The sequence below is a fragment of the Triticum dicoccoides genome, chromosome 6B (genome assembly GCF_002162155.2).
Source record: "Triticum dicoccoides isolate Atlit2015 ecotype Zavitan chromosome 6B, WEW_v2.0, whole genome shotgun sequence".
In the NCBI taxonomy this organism is placed as follows: domain Eukaryota; kingdom Viridiplantae; phylum Streptophyta; class Magnoliopsida; order Poales; family Poaceae; genus Triticum; species Triticum dicoccoides.
In genome coordinates this window covers 656,477,381-656,489,981 of record NC_041391.1, presented here as the reverse complement: position 1 = coordinate 656,489,981, position 12,601 = coordinate 656,477,381, and positions in this window count along the sequence as shown.

The window sequence follows — 12,601 nt, the reverse complement described above, 5'->3', positions numbered from 1 at the left end:
CCCCTTAGAGCGCGTGTATAGAAATTTGATCCCATGCTATTCGAGGTTGTGGCCTCCCCGTCTCAAAGTTTTTCTTGGACGTTGCCTAGGGTGATTCCTGGCATCGTGAGGTGGAATGGGTGTGTACTAGTTAAATGTGTTTCTTCCGAAATACCGTAAACGGAACTAGTCCTTCGTGACTACGGAAATCCGTTGGCTATGGACAGTGAGTACAAACTCTGCAGAGTCACAACTCCTTTAAACCACCTTGTACTTGTCCAAGTACTGTATTCATCTTATCTTGTGAGGTATCAGTCTCAGTGACAAAAACTCCAGTGGACTACCTGGGCGATAAACCCGGTTAAAAGATTATTCTTGTGGATGGACTAATATTTGTTATTTACATTTCTTATAAGCCCTGTCTGTGATGTCACTCAGACATCCGACGGTGGCATACTTGTTATTTACATTTGTCATAAGCCCTGTCTGTGATGTCGCTCAGACATCCGACGGTGGCATACCTGTTATTTAGTTTTGTTACAAGACCTGTCTGCGATGTCGCTCAGACGTCCGACGGTGGCATTTCTTTTAAAGCCCTTTATGTGATGTCGCTCAGACGTCCGACTGTGGCATTTCTTTTAAAGCCCTTTATGTGATGTCGCTCAGACGTCCGACTGTGGCATTTCTTTTAAAGCCCTTTTTGTGATGTCGCTCAGACGTCCGACTATGGCATTTCTTTTAAAGCCCTTTATGTGATGTCGCTCAGATGTCCGACTGTGGCATTTCTTTTAAAGCCCTTTATGTGGTTTCACTTAGACGCCCGAATGTGGCATGCATTTTATTTGTTTACCTTTTGAGGCGTCGCTCCAGACACCCGATCGGTTTTTAGTTATTTATTCTACTTGTCAAATCTTTATTATTGTATTGAGCATTATTATTTTTGCTCATGACGCATCCATACATGCATTTGTTATATCTTTTGTCCGAACTGTCTTGCGAGTACTTTCAAAGTACTCACCTGGCTTGTTGATTTGGCCAGATGTTAATGAAGGCGATCTCTTGGATGAGGAATTCAATAGCGAGTCCGACGCCTAGAGGAGTCCCAGTCAGTCCCGTGCGATCCTGTTTTGGTCTTTGTATCATATCCGTTTTTGCTACCCCAAAATAAATTCATCGAGCCTCACCTCGACGCTCGATGAGCTGCCAGTAGAAGTCAAGTTATCCTCCACCACTTTTTATTTCGAGCTAGTAGCATGTCACCACACCCCTGTGCCATAACCGCCTTTATGTAAGATATTGGCGAGTTTGTAATAAATTGTTGAGCAGCCTCAGCTCAACCCTGTAATATATTTGATGCTACTGGTCCTCTGTTTATCAAGTATTGGTCTACCAGAAAGGATGACTTTTCCTATACTGGGTTTAAAAGATCGGTTTTATCAATAAGCATTTTATTGAAAAGCCGGTCATGACAGACTTGGTACCAGAGCCAGGCTGACTGTAGGAAGCCACTAGGTGCGATTGCTAATCGGATGTTCGCATGATAGAGTTTATTCATATTTTTACAAATGTAGTCATTTTTCTGACAGTCAGCATAAAATTTATGATCTGATCACTCAGAATTTTTGCCTACTTTTGTAGATGGCCGGCGACGAATGTGAGTCACAGATGTTCGCCAACGTGCCTGAGGGGTTCGTCAAACTCCTCTCCTTCATCGTTCAGGTCGCGATGGGGCCATCCGTGCGCCCATTCTTCACACTTTATCCACACAAGATCAACGACAGTCTGACTATGCACCAGGCCGCGGTGCAATTCAGGGGAGGTCATGCTGAGATACGCCGCCTCCGATTCTTGGGGAGAGCCATGCCTACTGAAAGGCATGCTATGCAGATGGCTGCCCGCGAGACGATAGCCCGTCTTTGGGATGTTCTTCCTGCAATGAAGACCCGTCGCTACCGCTACCTTCCATGCCATGTACCCTACACCTGTCACTACTCATTCTCTTGCCCCAAAGGAGAGCGAGACGAAGACTTTGAGATGCTTGTCGAGTACCTCCAAGCCCTGGAGGCAGCCTTCGACAGCATGGTGGACGACCTCGTAGCTGCACGCATGGACTCAGTTCATGGCTGTGCTGCTAACAGGAGGGAACTCCTGCACACCGCTCCACCACTGACTTTTGTCTCATCTGCAGCTTCTCATTCACCTACCATTCTCGCCACTTCTCGTCGTCTGCCTACCACTGAGGAATTTAACCAAGCTATTGCACCCACTCCCGTTTGCTCTGCACCACTTGTTACACCCACTCCCATACGTGCTACTCCACCTATTCCACCCACTCGCATTCGTGTTATTCCGCCTACGGCACCTGCTCCATCAGCTCAGCGCAGCGTTTCTCGTCTGGAACCTATTAGCGAGGAGGAGGTTGATTCCCCAGCGTCTCTGCGTCTCACCCTCGGCAGGCCAAGGGAGATCCTCACCATCTCCGACTGAGTACGCGTAGCCGCCATGCGACGCAACGACTTGTGTGATATGTGTATATGTACATAGGTTGTGAGAAGTAGCCGGTTTGCGCATCATGTAGGATCTGGAGAAGTGCACTAGTTTCAATAACATGTCAGGATTATGTACGCATATCCTGAATGATGTAATGTATAATTATGCTCGCGTGTAAGATATGTAATAGTCCTTCTCCGCGCGCAAACGTGTATTTGGTATTTCAGTATTTTCTTCGTGTGTGATTTATTTGGCATTTGCGACTCTCTTTCCTGTCTTATGAGTTTCACAAAATGTATCCCCAGAGTGAAAGATGTCTCGTCCTTGGACGCGCTCTATGCCAAACGAGCCAGAAGAAAATTTTGGCACACCGCAAAACCACAATTTCACTCAGGGACAGACAAGTCAACAGGACAGTGAAACAACATTTACCCAAGTATTTCGTCTGTATGAACAGAGTCAGCAACAACACCAAGAAATGATGAACCAATTCATCAATATGGGAAATCACCGTGGTCAGTATCAGCCGCAATCCAAGTTGTCTGAGTTACAGAAGACGCGTCCCCCAACTTTTTCGCATACTGATAAGCTGCTTGAAGCCGACGACTGGCTTCGGGACATGGAAAGAAAATTAATCATTGCACAGTGTTCAGACCAGGAAAAATTATTGTACGCGCCACATTATCTCACAGGAGCAGCTGCATCGTGGTGGGAAAACTTCCTACACATGCACCCCAACAAAAATGAAATCACCTGGGAAAATTTCAAAGAAGGTTTTCGTGGGGCACATATTCCTAAGAGCGTAATGAAAATCAAGAAGAAAGAATTTGATGAACTCAAGCAAAGGACCATGACAGTGTCAGAGTATAACAACCAATTCACTTTGCTGTCTTGCTACGCTAATGAAGAGCGCATGACCGAGAGCAAGAAGATGGAAAAATTCTTGGAAGGCCTGGCACCCGCTCTTAAATGCCAGCTAGTTGTGCATACCTTTCCAGATTTTAAGACACTGGTGGATAAGGCCATTACCCTGGAAAATGAGCGATGTAGCCTGGAAGATTTCCGCAAACGCAAGAGGGACCAGACTACTTTTGCTCGCAATCACAGAAGCAGGAAGGAATTTCAGTAGGGGGAATCACACAAAACCCCGACGAATAATTCACGCCCAGCCAAGAATTTCCATGCAAGAGACAAGGAGTTCACATATTGCCCAGGCGTTACTTGTTACGCTTGTGGAGAAGAAGGGCACTACGCCAAGCAATGTCCCAAGCCAAGAAATTAAACCCCAAAGCCTAACAATGGTGGCAATAATTCAGCGCCAAAGCGAAACAATTTCAACCCCAATAACAACCACCGGAAGGGTCACCTGAACCACCTAACAAAAGAGGAAGCACAGAACGCCCCAGATATCGTACTCGATACGTACCCCGTCAACACAATACCTGCTATGGTTTTGTTTGATTCTGGAGCTTCTCACTCATTTATTTCAAAGAGTTTTGCTTTGCAAAATAATTTTTTGATGCTTCCCTTAGAAAAATCAATGATCATCAAGTCCCCTGGAATTAAGCAAGTGACCCAGAGTTACTGTCAAGGTGTGGTTATTGAATTTGAAGGATTGAAGTTTTACGTCAACCTTATTGTATTGGAAAGCAAAGGACTGGATGTCATCCTAGGGATGGATTGGTTAACCACCAACAAATGTTTTATTGACTGTTTCAACCGGACCGTGATTCTCACACACCATCACGGGAAGAAAATAAAAGTTTCAGCCAAAGAGAGACAAACACCTCGGCAACCAAGATTAAACAAGGTGGACGTTTCTGAGCTAAACAAGGTTCCAGTAGTGTGTGAATTTCAAGATGTATTCCCAAAAGAACTACCAGGCATGCCACCAAACAGAGAGATATAACACAGTATTGAGCTAGCACCCGGAACCGCTCCCATTTACAAGAAACCATACAGAATGGCACCATCCGAATTGGTAGAGTTGAAGAAGCAAATAAAAGAATTATTGGAGAAAGGATACATACGAGCCAGGTTCTCACCGTGGGGTTCTCCAATTCTATTTGCCAAGAAGAATGATGGAACACTGAGGTTGTGTATTGACTATCGGTCTCTTAACATGGTCACAATCAAGAACAAATACCCAATGCCCCGAATAAATGATTTATTTGATCAGCTCGCACAGGCCAAAGTCTTCTCAAAAATTGACTTGAGATCAGGATACCACCAATTAAAAGTGCGAACAGAAGATATTCCCAAGACAGCCTTCACCTCCAGATATGGGTTGTATGAGTTCACAGTGATGCCATTCGGGCTGACCAACGCCCCCGCATATTTTGTTCACCTTATGAACAAAGTATTTATGAAGTATATGGACAAATTTGTTGTGGTATTCATCGATGATATTCTGATATACTCCAAAACACCAGAAGAGCACGCCGAGCATCTCAGGATTGTACTTGGAGAACTCAGGAAACATCAACTGTACGCCAAATTCAGCAAATGTGAATTTTCGCTAAGACAGGTGGGTTTTCTGGGCCACGTGCTAACCCAAGAAGGTATTGCAGTAGACCCAGAAAAGGTTAAGGCCGTACTTGGCTGGAAACCACCAGCTAACGTAACGGACGTACAGAGTTTCTTGGGAATGGCAGGCTATTATCGGAGATTTATTGAAGGATTCTCCACCATAGCAAAGCCCATGACACAATTGCTCAAGAAAGGCAAGAAGTTTGAATGGACGGAAGAATGTGAGAAAAGTTTCCAAGAGCTAAAAAGAAAATTAACAACGGCACCAGTATTAATTGTGCCAGACATACACAAGAATTTTGAGGTATATTGTGACGCATCCTGGAAAGGCCTCGGATGCGTATTGATGCAAGAAGGCAAGGTTGTTGCATATGTCTCTAGACAACTTCACAAGCATGAGGACAATTATCCCACTCATGACTTAGAATTAGCAGCGGTCATCCATGCATTCAAGGAATGGAGACACTTTCTACTTGGAAACCACTGTGAAATATACACAGACCATAAGAGTCTTAAGTATATTTTCACATAGCCGGAACTTAATTTACGGCAACGACGCTGGTTGGAGTTGGTGAAGGATTATGATGTTGGAATCCACTACCATCCCAGAAAAGCAAACGTTGTGGCAGATGCCCTGAGTCAGAATCCCAACATGGACGACGACAGTATACCAAAGTTAAGGCCAGAATTTCAACAGGAATTTGCCAGACTCAATTTAATAATGGTTACCAAAGGCAGTGTGTCGAATCTGGAAATACAACCTACCCTGATGGAAAAGATCAAGGGAGCCCAGCACGGACATCCCAGCATTGATGGCATAAAAAGGAAAGTAAGTTTGGGCAAGGCCTCGGAATTCAACGTAGATGAGCAAGGAATATTATGGTACGGAGAAAGAATCTACGTACCAAATATCCAGGACCTCAACATCAGATTCTGTCTGAAAGCCACACCGCTCCGTATTCAATCCATCCTGGAGGGACAAAGATGTACAAAGACCTTCAGGAAAATTTTTGGTGGCACGGTATGAAGAGGGACATAGCCACGTTCATTGCATGTTGCGACTCTTGTCAACGCATAAAGGCCAAGCACCAGAAACCAGCCGGGCTGTTGCAGCCGAACAAAATACCCGAGTGGAAGTGGGACGAGATTGGAATGGATTTCATTGTTGGACTACCACGGTCACGACATGGAAATAATGCCATATGGGTCATAACCGACAGGTTAACCAAGGTGGCACATTTTATTCCGGTGAAGACAACTTACTCCACTCAGAGACTGGCTAGACTTTATCTTGCCCGTATCGTCTGCCTGCATGGAGTCCCAAAGACTATCATATCTAACAGAGGCACACAGTTCGTCTCTAGATTTTGGGAGCACCTACAACAGGCACTGGTACCCAACTAGCATTCAGCACCGCATACCATCCCCAGACTGATGGGCAGACTGAACGTGTAAACCAAATTCTAGAAGATATGTTGAGAGCCTGTGTCCTCACCTACGGAACCAGTTGGGAGGAAAGCATGCCATATGCAGAGTTCGCATACAACAACAGTTATCAAGCCAGCTTGCAAATGGCACCCTTTGAAGCTCCGTATGGCAGAAGATGTCGTACCCCGCTAAATTGGTCAGAGACCAGAGACAGCCATATCATCGGCCCAGATATGCTCAAAGAAGCTGAAGAGAAAGTTAAGACGATTAGAGATCGACTCAAGATAGCTCAAGGTCGGCAAAAGAGTTATTACGATCGAAAGCATCGGGAAATCAGTTTTGAACCAGGAGAATTCGTGTACCTAAGAGTCTCTCCTATGAGTGGTCTGCAACGATTCAGGATTAAGGGAAAGCTAGCACCAAGATTCATCGGACCATTCCGTATAATGGCCCGAAGAGGCACGGTAGCCTAGCAGCTAGACTTACCCAGGGATTTATCCGATATCCACAACGTGTTTCACATCTCACAATTGAGGAAGTATGTAACCAAACCAGACAAGCAGGTATCACATGAAAATATCAACGTGCAACCGGACCTCACCTATCGAGAGCACCCAATAAAAATATTAGAAGAGTCTGAAAGGAGGGCCCGACAGAAAACCATCAAATTTTTCAGAGTTCAGTGGAGCAACCACACCGAGAATGAAGCAACTTGGGAGAGAGAGGATTTTCTTCGGATAGAGCACCCACACCTGTTTAAGGATCAGCTGAAATCTCGGGGATGAGATTTTTCCTAAGGGGGTAGGTGCTATGATACTCCCAATTTTTTTTGTGGTTTTTGTTTTCAAAAATAAAAACCCTTTTTGGTTTTGGGCTTTTATTTGGTTTTGATCTTTTCTTAATTTTTTACCATGCCTCCTATGGTAAAAAATTTCCCAAAACCCCTCCTTCCACTTTGGTTCAACCCAAACATTATGTCGAAACTAATAAAATCCATTTTTCGATTTTATTCCATTAAATTCTTTCCCCAAAATAATTATGTCCTTCATTTGGAGCCTAGGTAGTTTGCAAAGCAAGTACCTTAATGCATTTGGTTTTTGACCTCAACTCAACTCCTCTGGATAGTCCTTTGCACCCACAACCTAGAACCATCTTGATCCACTCTCCTTCTTTTCAAATATTTCAAATTTCACTCCGTGCAAGTTAGGACCAGATTTGCCAAATTTGGTGAAAGTCATATCTACACTTCTCCAAAAATTCCACCAAAATTCAGGCAACCCCTAGCTGCAATGAGAGACCACTCCACCAAAAACCAGCTCAAGGAAAAATCCCCACATGCATAAATCATTCTTTGTCAGAGTTCAGTCACAAGTCCACAGTGCACTTGGCACGTTGCTCGCAGCCTATCCTTCTTGTCCGGAGCTTCACACGCGTGCTTGGCGCGTTCCTGGTGTCGGTGGCGCCCTGGCCCGCCTGCGCTGGTGTGCTTTGCGGCGGCAGAACCACCGTAGCGGCCGACAGGGAGCGAAACTGCGGCATAACGCCGTTCGGCGCCGCCCCATCGTCCTGGTTGCTCCGCGTGGCCATATCCTTGCCAGCACACGCATGCAGCACCATCGCCGTGGCCTGGCACGCGTAGAGCGCGTTCTCTGTCGCCGATGGGCCGTGCGGCCGTCCCGTCGAGGACAGGTCGTAACCAACCCTCCCGTGCTGAGTTGGACAGAGGAATGGCACCAATGCTCCACCTAGACGATGCTCAAGCTCCTAAGCCGACCGTCCAGCCACAGCGCCGCCGTAATCACTTGCCGGACTTATCCGTTCACGGCAACCACCTCGGGCCGGCTATAAATAGCACCCCCGAGCTTGCTCTCGCCCCCGCACAACTCCACCACCTCACCAGACCCCACCTGGCCACTGGAAGAGCCTCGAGGGGCCTTTCTTCCTCGACTCCGGCCACCTCCATCCGCCTCGGGCACCGGCAACATTCTCTCCGGTGAGAACTCCTCTGCCGCCCAACTCTCGCCCGTAGCCTCATACCACCTCCAGTAGGCTAACCCCCACTTCAATTTTGACCCCGCAGCTCCCTCCGGCGAGATCCACGACTGCCCGAACCGCCGTCCGTCGGAGCAAGGACCGCCATCGACGTGGTGCTCGCCGGCAACCTCTACCACCACCCACAGAGGCGGAAAGGTGCACTAATCACGAAGGTAAACCCCGATCACCTTGCCTCGTAGTGGATCGCCGCCGGCGACCACCGCACCTCTCGGGCGCCGTCGCACTCTGTTTCCGTCATTTGAAAATTCAAACCTGACGGGTGGAGCCCGCCTATCAGTCTCTCAGCCGTTTCTTTTAAACGAAACGTTTTCTGGACTTTTCCGCAGAACCCCCTGGAAACTTTCTGTTTCATTACAAATGGGTCCTTGGACCAAAACTCTTATAACTTTTAAGCAGAAAATGGTTTTTGATTGATTCTTTTTCTGTCCTCTTTATTTTTCTGTCTAGTTTTTTGTCATATTTATTTGAAAAATATTTGGAATACGTTTCTGTACACTCACGGTATTTACGTTACGTATGTATTTTTCTTATACCGTAGATTCCGAAGGAAGCGACGGAGCCGCAAACTTCGCATAGTTAGAATCCGACTACTCCGAACCAGGCAAGCATGTTTGAACTATTGATATGATGAAGTGTTTGTTGCATGTTTGCATTTTAGGAGTTTCATGGCATGTTGATGAACATATCATTGAATGTTATATTTCATGCACAGAAGTGGAAAGTAAGATTCGGAAAGCCATATGTTGTTGGATACATATTGGCAAGGCCATGAGATGGCATGAGGAAGGGTAAGATGGCAGTGTTGTGACATGCCAGTCTTATGCCAGTCCATTTGACAGCAGTATCATCAGGATCAAATCATATTCCCATTCATTTCCTCCCTGTGCTGCCACATGTTTTCCGCAAGGAATATGGCGTAGTAAGTTGCAACCATTTTCCTGGTACACACCAAGTAGAGAGGCCGGGATGAGGGTTCCATGGCCCTGGATTAAAGCCCGTCATCCGGTCAGGGGGCATGGGTGTTTCCGGTTGGGACCGAGAGGGGGCACCCCTTAGAGCGCGCGTATAGAAATTTGCTCCCATGCTATTCGAGGTTGTGGCCTCCCCGTCTCAATGTTTTTCTTGGACGTTGCCTAGGGTGATTCCTGGCATCGTGAGGTGGAATGGGTGTGTACTAGTTAAATGTGTTTCTTCCGAAATACCGTAAACGGAACTAGTCCTTCGTGACTACGGAAATCCGTTGGCTGTGAACAGTGAGTAGAAACTCTGCAGAGTCACAACTCCTTTAAACCACCTTGTACTTGTCCAAGTACTGTATTCATCTTATCTTGTCAAGTATCAGTCTCAGTGACAAAAACTCCGGTGGACTACCTGGGCGATAAACCCGGTTAAAAGATTATTCTTGTGGATGGACTAATATTTGTTATTTACATTTCTTATAAGCCCTGTCTGTGATGTCTCTCAGACGTTCGACGGTGGCATACTTGTTATTTACATTTGTCATAAGCCATGTCTATGATGTCGCTCAGACGTCCGACGGTGGCGTACATGTTATTTACTTTTGTTACAAGACCTGTCTGCGATGTCACTCAGACGTCCGATGGTGGCATTTCTTTTAAAGCCCTTTATATGATGTCGCTCAGAGGTCCGACTGTGGCATTTCTTTTAAAGCCCTTTATGTGATGTCGCTCAGACGTCCGACTATGGCATTTATTTTAAAGCCCTTTTTGTGATGTCGCTCAGACGTCCGACTGTGGCATTTCTTTTAAAGCCCTTTATGTGATGTCGCTCAGACGTCCGACTGTGGCATTTCTATTAAAGCCCTTTATGTGGTGTCGCTTAGACGCCCGACTGTGGCATGCATTTTATTTGTTTACCTTTCGAGGCGTCGCTCCAGGCACCCGATCGGTTTTCAGTTATTTATTCTACTTGTCAAATCTTTATTATTGTATTGAGCATTATTATTTTTGCTCATGACGCATTCATACATGCATTTGTTATATATTTTGTCCGAACTGTCTTGCGAGTACTTTCAAAGTACTCACCTGGCTTGTTGATTTGGCCATATGTTGATGAAGGCGATCTCTTGGATGAGGAATTCAATAGCGAGTCCGACGCCTAGAGGAGTCCCAGTCAGTCCCGTGGGATCATGTTTTGGTCTTTGTATCATATCCGCTTCCGCTACCCCAGAATAAATTCATCGAGCCTCACCTCGACGCTCGATGATCTGCCAGTAGAAGTCAAGTTATCCTCCACCACTTTTTATTTTGAGCTAGTAGCATGTCACCACACCCCTGTGCCATAACCGCCTTTATGTAAGATATTGGCGAGTTTGTAATAAATTGTTGAGCAGCCTCAGCTCAACCCTGTAATATATTTGATGCTACTGGTCCTCTGTTTATCAAGTATTTGTCTACCAGAAAGGATGACTTTTCCTATACTGGGTTTAAAAGATCGGTTTTATCAATAAGCATTTTATTGAAAAGCCGGTCGTGACAGTTAAACGGGACAAAGGACATGGGAGTATATACGGGTTCGATCTCTTGCGGTGAAGGTAAAAGCCTACGATCCAGTTTTGGGTGGTATTGCTTATGTCTTGGTGCCTCTATTGTTGGTTTCCGTAGGAACCACACACCCTGGACCCTGGACGGCCGAAGTGTCATCGGGCTTAGTCTTCATTGTCCCTCTTACAGCTTGTAGATCGGGAGAGATCCTTCGGGTCGACACCTCAGGGTCCTCTGCCTTATTGGGTGGAGAAATCGGTGGAGGTGTCTCGCTCTCCATCATCTCCGGAAGAAGATCCCCCGAAGAGGAGAACTGTTGATGAAAGCTGCATGCCGGACAACAAACATATATTTTAAATGTTACCCTTGCAACCAGGAAAGAACGAGATATGTTTAACACACCCTTGTTCACTTACAATTCAGCTAAGGCCCTGTCTTTTCGGAGAGATTGCGTGTCAACGTCACCTCTCGAACCAGAGCCCCCTGACAGGGATATCTTCCCTTGCTTAGAAGCCTTTATCTTCAAGTCTTCGAAGGCGGTCCTCTTCTTCCCACGAGGATAAGGGATGTCAATTTTTCCTTCCCTTCCATCTTTGGAAGAGGGAGTTCTGATCTCCCCGGACAAGATACCGGGCGTGCCTCTAGAATGAGGGTCACCTTGGGCATCCTTGCCCTCCTCCTTGTCTTCCCTCACCGGCACTTGGTAGGGTGCCGAAGCCAGCATCCTTGTTAACACCGGATCAACTGAGTCTTCGGGAAGAGGGGACAAACACCTAATTCTCTCTACCTTCTTTATCCAGCCCTAGCCGAGTATGATTTTCTCAGTATATTTTTATGAGGAATTTGATTAAACTGTGTTCGAGAGTCGAGTGCTTACCGAGATGTCAGGATGATTGCAGTCAAGGCCGATTTCTTCTGTAGTATCCGACCACTGTTTTCGTGCCCCAAATAATAATTTCCACATTCTTCTAAGCGTCATGCCAGAGAAGTGCTGAAGGGTTCGTGGGCCGTCGCTGGCACGGTAGGACGTGGCAGACTATCATTACTTGGATTACATTGATGAGAACGGTGTCCTTTTCAATGAGGCTCCGAATGCGTATTTGCAAGGTCTGCACTTCGTCAAGCGATTCCCAGTCCAGCCCCTTATTAATCCACGATGCAAGCTGTAACGGAGAGCTGGATTGAAATATAGGTGTGGATGCCCACTTTTTACCACGGGGTTCAGTGATGTAAAACCACTCCCATTGCCATAGGTCAGAAGCTGCTGTGAAGGAGCCCTTTGGCCAAGGAGTGTTGGTAAGTTTGCTTATTGCAGCACCCCCACACTCTGCTTGTTTCCCGTCGACTACCTTCGGCTTCACATTAAAGGTCTTGAGCCAGAAGCCGAAGTGTGGGGAAATACGGAGGAAGGCCTCGCACACGATAATGAATGACGAGACGTGAAGGAAGGAATCCGGAGCTAGATCATGGAAATCTAGCCCATAATAGAACATGAGCCCTCAAACGAAGGGATGAAGAGAAAACCCTAGCCCTCGGAGGAAGTGAGAGATGAATACGACCCTCTCATTGGATGTGGGAGTAGGAATAACCTGCCCTTGAGCAGGGAGCCAGTGGAG